Below are 13,014 nucleotides of genomic sequence, written 5' to 3' on the forward strand. Positions count from 1 at the left end.
ATGGGCACTCACCAATATGCTTACTGAAAGAACCGCTCTACGACTGATGCCATTGCACCTGTCATGCACCTAGCCCTGACACAGCTGGAAAATGAGGACACTATTTTAGAATACTATTTCTGGATTTCAGTTTGACATTCCACACTATTAACTCTGCTATGGACCAACCCAAGCCCAGCTGCAGAAGGAGGAGATTTGAGCGGGAGTGCCAGCAACTATGTCCAGTAAAAAGCCAAAGCTACAGAAATGCCAACGGAAGCTCCAAGACCCCATCTCTCTCACCTGGAAGATGTAAGATGGGCTATACCTGGGGGCAATTAAAAAAATTGGCAAAGATCAGAGGACCTTACTGAGCTGCTGTTGGTGGCCTATGCCTCAGTATGGGTGATGGACTTACAAAGAATTCTGCACTATTGTCCCACAGACTTTGGTGAACCAACTTCTACTCTTGAGTCTAGATACACCATTGTGCAACTGGGTTTTGGACTACCTAACCAACAGACCTCAGATAGTCAGGATGCACAACTGCTCCTTCCTCCCCAACATCCTCAGTGCAGGTGTTCCCCAGGGCTGTGTGGTGAACCCACTGCTGTACACACTGCTCACACATGACAGTGGGGCCAGGCACCCGAGTATGCACATTGCCAAGTTCGCCGATGACATGATAGTGGTGGTGCTCATCACCAACGACGATGAGGCAGCCTACAGAGGTGGAAGAGCTTGAGGCCTGGTGCCAGGTAAATAACCTCTTCCTCAATATCAACAAGACAAAGGAGATGGTCATTGACTCCAGGAGAACTTGTACCACTTACAACCTTCTTTACAACTGCAGCACAGTGGAAACTGCAATTTCAAACTCCTGGGAGTGCATATATCACACAATCTCTCGTGGTCCCAGAACACATCCTACACAACCAGAAAGCTCACCAATACCTCGGCTTTCTGAGTAGACTGAAGAGAGCTAGACTATACGCATCAATACTTATGTCCTTCTGCAGATGAGCAGTGGAGAGCATCCTAACGTGCTGCATCACTGCATGGTATGGAAACTGCACTGTGGCATACAGGAAGACTCAACAGTGGGTGGTCAAAACTGCCTGATGCATCACTGGCCCCAGCCTACCCAGTATCAACCATCCAGAAACATGCCAGTAATTTCATGAAGGATCCCATCCACCCTGCTCATGGACTGTTTGCCCCACTCCTATCAGGGAGGAGGCACCATAGTATCCACGCCAGTAACTCCAGACTCAAAAGCAGTTACTTTCCCAAAGCAGTGAGGCTGATCAACACCTCCACACACTGATACATCCCTCCACAAACCCCCCCACCACTTCCTTTCCTATAATTTCCTGTCAGAGTCACCTTATGTACAGACACTCCTGTGCCTAGCGCCTCTCTATGGACATACATCCAATCTATGTATCTAAGCTATCTTATAGAACCATAGAACATTACAGCACAGAAACAGGCCTTCTTGGCTGTGCCAAACCACGTTTCTGCCTAATCCCATTGACCTGCACCTGGACCATATCCCTCCATACCCCCCTCATCCATGTACCCGCCCAAGTTTTATGTATTAATATTTATTGAATTTTAATTGTTTTCCTTAATCTTGTTTATTTGTGCTTTCTGGGATCCAGAGTAACAATTATTTTGTTCTCCTTTACTTTTGAGTACTGATCATGACATTAAACAATGTTGAATCCGTAAACCTATATGCTTAATTTCTTATTTTTCTGCGAGAGTCAGAATCAGATTCAGGTTTAATATCACCGGCATATGTTGTGAAATTTCTTAACATTGCAGCAACAGTACAATGCAATACACAATAATATATCATTTTGTGTTATGAGCTCATTTAGAAATCATATCCTTGGTGTCAAGTGATTCATGTAAACTGAAATGAACTCAATCCTCAGTACTAATCCTGGTGGCTTCACAACAAGGTACAGGGAACTTATTGAGAATGAGCCATTGAATGTTCAGGCCAGCAGGTGTCAAACACAAAACAGACTTTTTTTCCCCTTCCTTCTGGTTTCTGTTGACCAGCAGTTTTTCTATCCGTGTAATTATATTTTCACACACACAAAGATTTTATTCCCTTATCTGAAAACCTAACGGTTTCAGGGACACCCAGCTTTGATCCTGAACTTGAGTACTACTTGTGTGGACTGTGCACGTCTTGTCCATGACTTTGTGGATGCTCTAATGACACCTCATCTTGCAGAACAAGCCATCTCCTGTCCTTTTATCTCTTTTCTTTCCACCTTTTTGGGATTCAAACTCACTTTTGAAGTGAGGCAAGAACTCACATGAACTTCTTCTGATTTGATTTCCAACTTCTCCTGGTTCTGAAATAATCTTTTTCACTGCACGGTCTGCAGTGCACAAGCAGAATTCTCTGTTCTATTCCCAAAAGACGGAATTAAACCATAAATTGGGGACAGTTGGTCATTACGAGGGTGTAACCAAACGCCAGTAATTGTAAATCGCAGTGTAACATTCCATTTGATTCTATCTAGGCGTGAAATATCAATCATTTAAAGTCACCATCAATAAAAAATACATTGTCGTCGAAAGTAACGAACCTCGAGCGATGACGAAATGCCCCTGACAATAATAAAACAAAATACATATTACCACAATACGAAACGTTTTAGAAAACGTCATGAGATCACGGTCACGTTTGAGTCACAGGAATCTCATTCATTCTCCACTGTCCAAAATATGGGGAGAATCGATATGGCGAGTATTTAGTACAGGGTCACTTATTCTGAATATTTTTTCTCTTGATTTACTTTCCAATTATCGAATGGATTTACTTTAGAATCTATACCCCAGACTAAACCGCTAGAATTCAATATATATATATATTTCAAAGGGAAAAGCTTCAGGAATCTAGAGAGGCATTTGTTACACGAACTAGGTTACAATCACTGACTTATCTCTGGGAAGTATTTACGGATTCGTTTGCCTAGCCGATAGACCCAAAATAATAGCAACCGGCCAGTCAGGCAAACTGGGATTATTCCCCCGGTGCCGATATTCCTATGTGTTCTTGGATGGTTAATAAAGATTTACAAAATTATCAGTAAGCATTCAAACCCTGTACAGAGATAGCTGATAAATATTATCTGGGATGTTCAATAAACAAGAAAGTGGATGTTGGGGGTGCTGGGTTTCTTCCGGGTACTTAAATAGCAGACGCCATACAATCGACAAAATTGAAATTCGAATATTGAAAGACTTCGATAGACTGGACGTAGAGTGGATGTTTCCAGTAGTAGGGAAATCTAAAACCAGAGGGCGCAGTCTCGGAATACAAGGACGCCCCTTTAGAAGAGAGATGAGGAGAATTTTCTTTAGCCAGAGGGTGGCGAACCCATATAATTCATCGCCATAGGCGGCCGTGGAGGCCAACTCATTGGGTATATTTAAGGCAGAGGTTGATAGGTTTTTGATTAATCATGGGGTCAAAGGTTACGGTGAGAAGGCAAGAGAATGGGGTTGAGAGGGATAACAAATCAGCCATGGAAAGGCGAGGCGGACTCGATGGAGCGAATGGCCCAATTCTGCTCCTACGTGTTATGGTTTCATAAATCAGTCATGATGGACCATCATTACATTCTAACTAATGTATGGGAACGTTATGTCGACACCCTAAAACACGTTTAGCGCTTCGTGGTCTTCGTGCATTTCAGGGTTAAAATATAAGTCATTGAAATGATGGGAGAAGGATGTTTATGTTCTTTATTTTAAATCTAACCGTTTTAGTTTACTGCATTCCTTTTATTTGGTCAATGAAGTATCCAAGGATTATGTTTATCTCTAACCTGTTAGCTCTTTGAATAGTTGGATGTGGCCACTTGGAATTTCAGTTTCACTCATAACGTCTACAGTCGCAGTATCTATGAACCACTCAACACCATACACTCGAACTCAGTCCACGGCTCAGCTCGGCACACGCGTCCAATTGTAAAGGGCTGTCTTTAATAATCACGCTTGTTACAGCGAGTGTCTTCATTAGATTTAATCTGTTTACCAGACACTGTGAGAAGATTACAGTTAATAGATAGAGTATAAACTCCATGTGATGATAGCGGAGGCAAATATGTCTGGACCTTCCCACCCAGTCAAAGGGGAACTGAGAGGCAGTACGTCGTGTTCTATTATTCCACTAGTTACATCAATTGCTGGTCTCTTCACGCCAGACGAGCACTGCAAACTATCGATACTTAATCTGTATGATCGTGATGGCCATTTACAATTTGAATCAAAGACAACTTGTTTTAAATCAAACTCTCTTTCGTGTGGGCATACCACATTACAGCTGAATGGAATTGCGTTTTGCGCATTTCCCCGCTGACTCCAGCGGCGCTTATATTATTTGTCTGCATTACCCCTGACCCTAGCACACTGGAAATAAAATGCCAGGAAATATTCAGAAGCCGACAGAATGATCCAACTGTGAGGACATACATATCTTACTGTGATAAAGAGATGAACAAAACATTTAAAGGCCTAGCTCCGGCAGGAGAGAAGTTTGGTCCGCCAACTCACCTGACTCTTCATGGAGTTGACTTTCTCCAGTCACTGGCAGCTACAGTCATTTTATACCCAACGTTTGCATATTAACTAGTACTCTAAGTATTCACGTCGCCGCTTATTATTCGCTTGTTAAACTGTATTTAAAGGCGAAGGTGTGTGTGCGTATCTGAGTAAGACGTGCATGGAAGGCATAGTCTATTTGCTAAACGGGGTGCAAATTCAGAAATCAGAGGTCCAAACATTTTTGGAAGTCCTAGCACAGGATTCCCGGACGGTTAACTTGCAGGTTGACAGACAGACAGACAGACATACTTTATTGATCTCGAGGGAAATTGGGTTTCGTTACAGCCGCACCAGCCAAGAATAGTGTAGAAATATAGCAATATAAAACCATAAATAATTAAATAATAATAAGTTAATCATGCCAAGTGGAAACAAGTCCAGGACCAGCCTATTGGCTCAGGGTGTCTGACACTCCGAGGGAGGAGTTGTAAACTTTGATGGCCACAGGCCGGAATGATTTCCTATGACGCTCAGTGTTACATCTCGGTGGAATGAGTCTCTGGCTGAATGTACTCCTGTGCCTAACCAGTACATTATGGAGTGGATAGGAGTCATTGTCCAAGATGGTCGGTGTGGGTTCGCATTAGGTCGCGGGTCGGTTGTGTCGGTAGTGGGGAAGGCAAAGTGCATTCATTTCGAGAGGACTAGAATATAAAAGCAAGGATATAATGCTAAGGCTTTATAGGGCACTGACCAGATCACATCTGGAGTATTGCGAGCCCCCATATCTGGCCCCCATATCTAAGGATGCGGTGGCATTGGTCCAGAGGTTTTCAAGAATTTCGGGAATGAAAGGATTAACGTATGAAGAGTGTTTGATGATTCTGGGAGTTTTGAAGAATGAGGCGAGGGGGGTGGGTGGGAAGGGAAATTTCATTGAAATCTACCGAATATTGAAATACTTTTAGTTCAAAAGTCCAGGACAATAGGGCACAGTTTCAGAATAGAAAGACGCCTCTTTAGAACAGAGATGAGGAGGAATTCCTTTAGCCAGAGGGTGGTGAATCGGTGGAATTCGCTGCCTAAGGCCGCTGTGGAGGTCAAACCATTGGGTTTATTTAAAGCGGAGGTTGATAGGTTCTTGATTAATAAGGACGTCAAAGATTATAGGGAGAAGGCAGGAGAACAGGATTGTATGCGGAAATAAATCAGCCATGATCAAATGGTGGAGCAGATAGGCACAATAGGTTAATTTTGCTCCTGTAATTTATGGGAGCGTGGGTGTGCTTGCGAGATGTGTACACGAGACCGTGGACGCCTGCATCACCGTGAGCAGCAAGTACTGTAGTGCATGTGAGTACATGTCAGCGAAAAGTCTGGGTGAGATGTAAATATGAATACATGTATTTGTTGGCTGTATTGGTAGCTCTGTATGTTGTGTGGTATGTGTTGTATGTTCGTTTAAGATCTGCCTGTGTACGTCGTATGGAGGTAGAGATGGGGACGTTGAAAATCGTTTCTTGGCTTTTCCTACTTTAATGAAATCTCAGTAGGAACCCATACATAAGAAGTGAGAAGAGGCGTCCAATAAGACTGTGGCATATTCTTTGATTCCCTTATTATCCAAAAATCTATCAATCTCTGCCTTAAATATACCCGGAAGACTGAGCCTCCGCTCCTGTCTGGGGTAGAGCATTTCAATGATTCATTGTCTCGAGGGTGAATAATTTATTTTCTCATCTTGTCCTGAATGGCTGCCCCCTTCACTGAGACCGCAATCCCTAGTTTTAAACACCTCAGCTACCGGAAATGTCATCCCTGCCGCCTAGCCCCATTGTCTCCTATTGAAAGAATACAAAATTACAATGAAACGAAGAAGCATAATGCCCATCCTGGTAAAGAAAAATAGAGGAGTTTAATTCCATTTACAATATCTTGTTCCAGTGTATTATAAACTGAGTCTTCAAGTCGTCAACCAGTATTTTGTAAAATGTACTTCTTTCCCTCTCACCCTTTCAGAGTCCTAAACCCCTGCTACTCATTGAGTGAAAAGAACATCATACCCCCCATTGTTATTTCACCTCTACTCTGAGATATAGGTCATTCCTGTTTACTCTGTTTAAGCCTCCCATAATTTCGTATCATAATTACATTATACCCCAGTCCCCTTTGTTTTGAAGAAAATAATCCAGCCTGTAGTTTCTTTTCATAACTATAATGGTCCATGCCCTGGAACATCCTTGTTAATCCTGTCTGCACCCTCTCTTCTCTAATTCAGACACCCAAACTCAATGGGGTGTGGAGTGAACACTGTTGAATTAGCATCAGACTGAGCACATGGTAAAAAAGGACCGTTTTCACTGAGCCAAGATAAACTCTGCAGTAACTTGTTCAATATTTAATGGAAGGGTAAGTTTTGTCATTAAACCAAGGAAGGTTTAATGAAGGATGACAACACAGACAGTAGCTGCCAAATTACTAAAGAGGGGCAAGGAGCAATTTTCTTGAAAGTCCCAGCCTAAATCACCAATTGACTGAGGATCTGATTATGCCACTAGGCTGTATACATAGCAGTTGTACAATTGATGAATCTGGACTTGTTCAAGTTTTTGACTACACTCATCTTCCCACCCTGCAACTTTAGAGGAGCTCTACCCTCGTGTCGATGCTCCTATCACATACCATTGACGACTTGGCTTCAGCCCCAAATTCGGCAATTACCTCTCCAAATCTTCCCACTTCCAGTTAATACCTATAAATGTTTTATTTAATCATGTGTCCCCTTTCCTCCTTCATCCAATTCTAAATTTTCTGAGGTGGTGGTGTATAGAAGCAAATTTTTGAAGTTAACACTATACATGACAACTCAGTCACATCTGTCTGAAACGATTTGAACAATTTCAGATAACCAACTAAACAAAAAATAATCTGCTTTCAACCTGTCTGGTGCAAATCATTCTTCCCAAACAGCTGAAGAATCTTTACAGGCTGCTCAAAAGAACAATGGTCAATATTGTCAGGATATTCCCACATGCCTTTCTCTTTTTATATGACAGAACTATCAGAAACTAGCCGTTGAAACTAAATGAAAGAAAAGGTGCAGAGTTAATTTCAATGTTGCATCAGACTGAAAAGTCAAAGGAGAAAATACGTGCCTTTTTTAAAAAAAAGTACAATATCTCAAAATTCAAAGTCATTAGTCCAACATTTTAAAAAAAACTAAAGACGAGGGTGTTGCTGGCAAGGTCACCAATCCCCAATAGGCCTTGAGAAAGTAGAGATAACTACGTTCTTGAACTGTCAAAGTCCTTCTCACAGCGCTGTTGAGTAGGGAGTACCAGGTTCTAGAGACAGAAAAAATGAAGGGAATGTACTTCCAAGTTATAAACCAGGAAGTGATGGTGCTTACCTAAGCCTATTAGATCAGGTGCTATTTTCTCCCGGTAGGGATTAGTTTTTAGTTCCAAGTGCTCCTGTCACGTTTTGTCACCCTGCAACCTTATCCTTCAATCTCTCTGAATTATGGAGGACAGCATGTGTATAAATGTCTCTCTCCAGCAGACCTCATCATGACTCCAGTATTTCTACTATTTTTCAAAATGTTTCTTAATTGTACATATGATTTTTTTAATGTTCTATTGCCGAGCAGCAGTGAACCAACTGATTGGCCTATCAGAGTTCTCTTTGGGAACTAGTTGACTCGATCAGCATTTCTGATCTGGCTATTGTTCACGATTGCACTTAAAAACAAAATGCCTATTGCCCTTGTTCACTTCAGTGGAAGAGTGTGAGGATTTTGCAGGCAGTGTCGAACCAGCTGAAACAAACAAGCAATAATACCCACAGTGTGTTTTTAAGGTTTACTATACACATATTCAAAAGCTGCAGTTTCACGTGACATTCCATTATTCCATTCCGTTCTTCTTATTGACACCTGACTCAATAGTAGTTGGATAAGTTGGGACATAAGGTTATGTTGGAATATGATTCTGCTGCAGCTGATAATCTACAGCCATACATGGATACGCGGTTTGCTACTGCCAGATCTGTTCCAAATCGGCACAAGGTTAGTGCCACAAAACGGGTCATGTGCTATGGCGTTTCAGTAGTACTATCAAAAACATTGCATATATAAAAATATATTTTATCAAATGTGGGTAGACATATTAGGGAAGCGAGAGAGAAATATATTCAGTATAAGATAGGACACAGATGTTATTGGACACCAACTAGACTACAAAATGGGGATTGTTGATAATCATTTATGCTGGAAATGTAAATATGAGGTGGGCACATATTTTCACATGATTTGGGAATGTTCCATGGTTCATCCATTTTGGTGTAAAGTTCTTGATTTGTTGGGGAATTGGTCTGGTCCTACACTGCCCTTGTGCCCACGGCTTTGTCTCCTGGGTGATGGGACAATGATACCTGATGTAGACAATGACAAATTTACTATTTTGAAGGTGGGTCTCATCACAGCTGCAAGAATTATATTGCAAAACTGGAAAAAAACCAGATGTCCCACTGTGAGGGAATGGACTGAGGAAATGGTTAAGATTTCATATGAATACATGTTGGGAAGAATTAACAGTGAGGGAAAAGTGCAAGATGTGTGGGATCAATTTTGGTTGTATGTTAATTTAAACTTATATTAGAAGTTTTTTTTTCCTGTTTCTTAGTTTTATATGTTTTCCTGTCATGGGATGGCTGTATAAATATGCTGTACTGTATCTGCTCTATGATATGCTGTGTTGCTTTGTAAAATAAGAATAAATTATAATAATAATTTGAATTACAAAAAAACATTGCATGACATTGGTTAGATTTATTCCCTTTTGATTACTTAACACACATCACAGCCAAGGTTAGACCCTGACGAAGGGTCTCGGCCCGAAACGTCGACAGTGCTTCTCCCTATAGATGCTGCCTGGCCTGCTGCATTCCACCAGCATTTTGTGTGTGTTATAGGTATGTTTATTGTTTTGTTTGGATGACAGGTTATCAATAGCTCATTTTGTCCATGTTGTCTAGTGTCTGTAATTAACATTGTAAGTTCTCAATGCTGCTCACTCCAGCCTCAACACCACACTTCTGCTGGGTCTGTCTGGAATGAACTCTGGGGTTGTGATGGAGGACAGCTGTCTGATGAGGAAACTTGCCCTCTCACACTAGTCAAGCTACAGCCTTAACTACTGCCTGGGGGCAAGTCTCCTGATTAGATATCTGTCCTCAGGCACTCCTGTTCAGAGCTTGTCAAAACCAAGTTATCACTGGAATCTCATTGGTGGGTTTATGTAAATGATGAAACACTTTCTGGAAAAGCTACAATTACTATTTTCAGAAATAAAACTGTCCAACATAAAATAAGAGCTTAAGCACAAAATTTTGGTATTTCACAAAAGCTTTAAATCAAGAAGATTGATTAAATATAAAAAAATTATTTTATAAGATCTTCACTTGGTTTCTTTTCTTCCAGAAGTAGTTTTAACTTTTGCCAGGGACCCTTGAACTTGCACAATAGTTTATGCCTAACATTTGGATAATTATATCAACCTCCTTTCTCACACTCACCAAAACCTATGGGGAAATCTATCAAAGAAAGCCCAAATCCAATTTTGAAGAATGAGATATTTTTCTTCCTAGACAAGTGGTATTAGATAAACCATCTAGAATAGTGATTGTATGTCAAAACATTGGTATCAACCACTATTATATTCAGTTACACCAAACCAATGGTCCTCCCAAAACCATTAAAAATGGCATATTCATTTTGAGCATGTCCAAAACTATTATTTTCAAAATCTCAATTACGTTTTGCTGCATTTTTCATGTTAATAAAAATTTCAGCTTCTAGCTTGGGAATACTTAGTTCTCAGAATACCACCAAAAAGACAAAGTGAATAAACAGATGACACCCTCACTGTGCTGGCACAAGAGATAGAAAGATTTGCCATATGTGGAAGGAAAACTGAAGACTGAGGGAAAAAAAATCCACCTTAGATCTTCACAACTCTTGAGCAAAGCAATGGGAAATTTCTTTTAAATCAATGTCACAAAGTCTCATTATTTTGGGAGAACTTTGTGTTCATTGTGAAAAACATCAGCAATGAAGATCCCACAAATTCATCTCTTAGAATTAACAACACCCAGCCATCACAGCGAATTCCCCTAGCTTGACACTTGCATCTTCACCAATGTAAATTTCCGATACCAACAATACCCAATACCTCTCTTGGCAAGACTGGCAATGTGGTGAGAGCTTTACACTCTGGAAAAATGTCAGAAATAATTCAAATGTTAATACATAATGGTCCACAATGGTCACTGCAGTTTAATATATTTCATTAAACAAAGTAGGATGCTCTGAAGTCACAAACAGCATTATGTTAATACCTAGCTTCCGTGTCATTCAATTAACACTGAATTTAATTAAAATGTGCAGAGCTGTGCTTCTGACCACATGAGCTTCACATCAGTTACAATTTAACTTCAGTTATTTTTTAATGTTAACAAGTTGCTTTGATGGTCTTTTGCAAGTAGGATTTGTCTAATATGCACGTGGCTAGCAAGTACAGTTCTACTCAGCTGTTAAAGCACTCATACAAGAAGTTTAGGCTTTGGCCACATGGAGGTGTAACAAACAGGTCCATACATAGATCAAGGAACGTAATGGCCTTTATATCTTGCCTTCATAAGAACAAGAATCATTATATGGGGCAGATGCATTAATTGATCAATGCACCTGAAAAGCAGGTTGGAAAACAAAATTAGGAATTTCTTAAGTTCTTTGTGATTTTTAATTTAATAAAACACTGAATTGGATGTTCAAGTTCATTGCAGCATAATTTATTTCAAATTGTATTAGTCTTCCATGAAGCTTTTTTTTCAGTACAAAATATTGTGTACATTTCCTCCTAATGAAAATATAAAGTATTAACTGACATTTGTATATCAACAACAATTTAGTAAATTGAAAACCATGGAAGCTATGAATAAAATAAATAAATTAAACCAGACATCAATTATCTTTATCTTTAAGAAACATTTGCCAAGAGATGGCAGCTTTCTGAATGAGCAAACAGCACTCAATCTATTTAAGAGCAGAATCAGAGAAATACTGATTTTCTTCTGTCATGCAACGGAACCTTGAGATTTCAGGCTGGATATGGAATGATACTTCATCAATTAATACTCTAGGTAGTCCTACTGTAGGTGCATCAGTTGGACCTTTCAGCTGATTTAAATATAGTTATGCTTTGAAAAAGATGCTATTGGTGTGGCTGAAGAAGGGAATGCAGTGAACGCAAATACTAGACGATTGGACTTCATTGAAGTTGGAAAGCAGAGTTACAGTTCAATGAAAACACTTCCATTTTCTGTTTGCAGACATACAGGAAATTGGTCTCAACACATGCTTTTAGATAGTTTGTTGCAAAAATCTAGAAAAACACTTAAAGGGAGCAACATCTCTTAGGCAAAATATCTAAAACCTCAGGCTTGTTTGTGGTACAAGATGAATTATGACATTCTCTTACATATATACTGTAAGGACATAATGGAATGTACATCAACTCCACATACACAATTTAACTATTGCACTAGGATAATATTTACACATCTTTCTAACCTTACATCTGCTAAAATATTTAAGAGGTCTCTGAATTGACAGTAATCAATTTTTTTAGTACCACAGGAAACTATCTTTCACTATTAAACAAGGGCTGTTCTTAAATTGAGGTTTTTTTAAAAAAGGGACACTTTACAAGAATGACTGATCCTTGGTCAATAAAACTAGGTTGCCAAGATGGAGGAGCTGTAGGAGGGTATTTAATGTCAGTGGAAATATTTTGGTGTGCTTAAAATAATTAAACTATAACAATAAGCAAATCTTATTGGGCACTGGAAAGTTGATTCCTTGCATACAATAAATAAAAAATTGCTACCCTGTTTTAGCACCTTCACATTAAAGTTATAGGACACTGCCATTAGAAAGGCATCAAATGTTTTCCCACAGAAACAAACACCAGGCCCTAACTAATGTATGCTCCTCTACAATAATTTGCTAAAATATTTAATGACATTCATTCAGGCAAATTCTTTCAAGCATCATTATTTTACCAATGAAAAAATATATTTTCCAAAAATATAACATTTTTCACTGACTCTTTGTAAAAGGAGTCTTAACAATAACAACAAAAAAATTGAAGAACATTCCAGCTTGGTGTCGTCACAAAGAAAGCGCTGCCATTGGTGTAATTAAAGCACACCAAAACTGTTCCTATCCAATGAATATGATCAATTCAGCACAGTGAAATATGATGAGTAACACAGAAAATACTGGAGGAACTCTAGGTCAGGCAGTATTATGATGAAGAATAAACAGTTAAACACGAGGAAATCTGCAGATGCTGGAAATTCAAGCAACACACACAAAATGCTGGTGGAACACAGCAGGCC

The sequence above is a fragment of the Hemitrygon akajei genome, chromosome 7, assembly GCF_048418815.1.
Source record: "Hemitrygon akajei chromosome 7, sHemAka1.3, whole genome shotgun sequence".
Lineage (NCBI taxonomy): Eukaryota > Metazoa > Chordata > Chondrichthyes > Myliobatiformes > Dasyatidae > Hemitrygon > Hemitrygon akajei.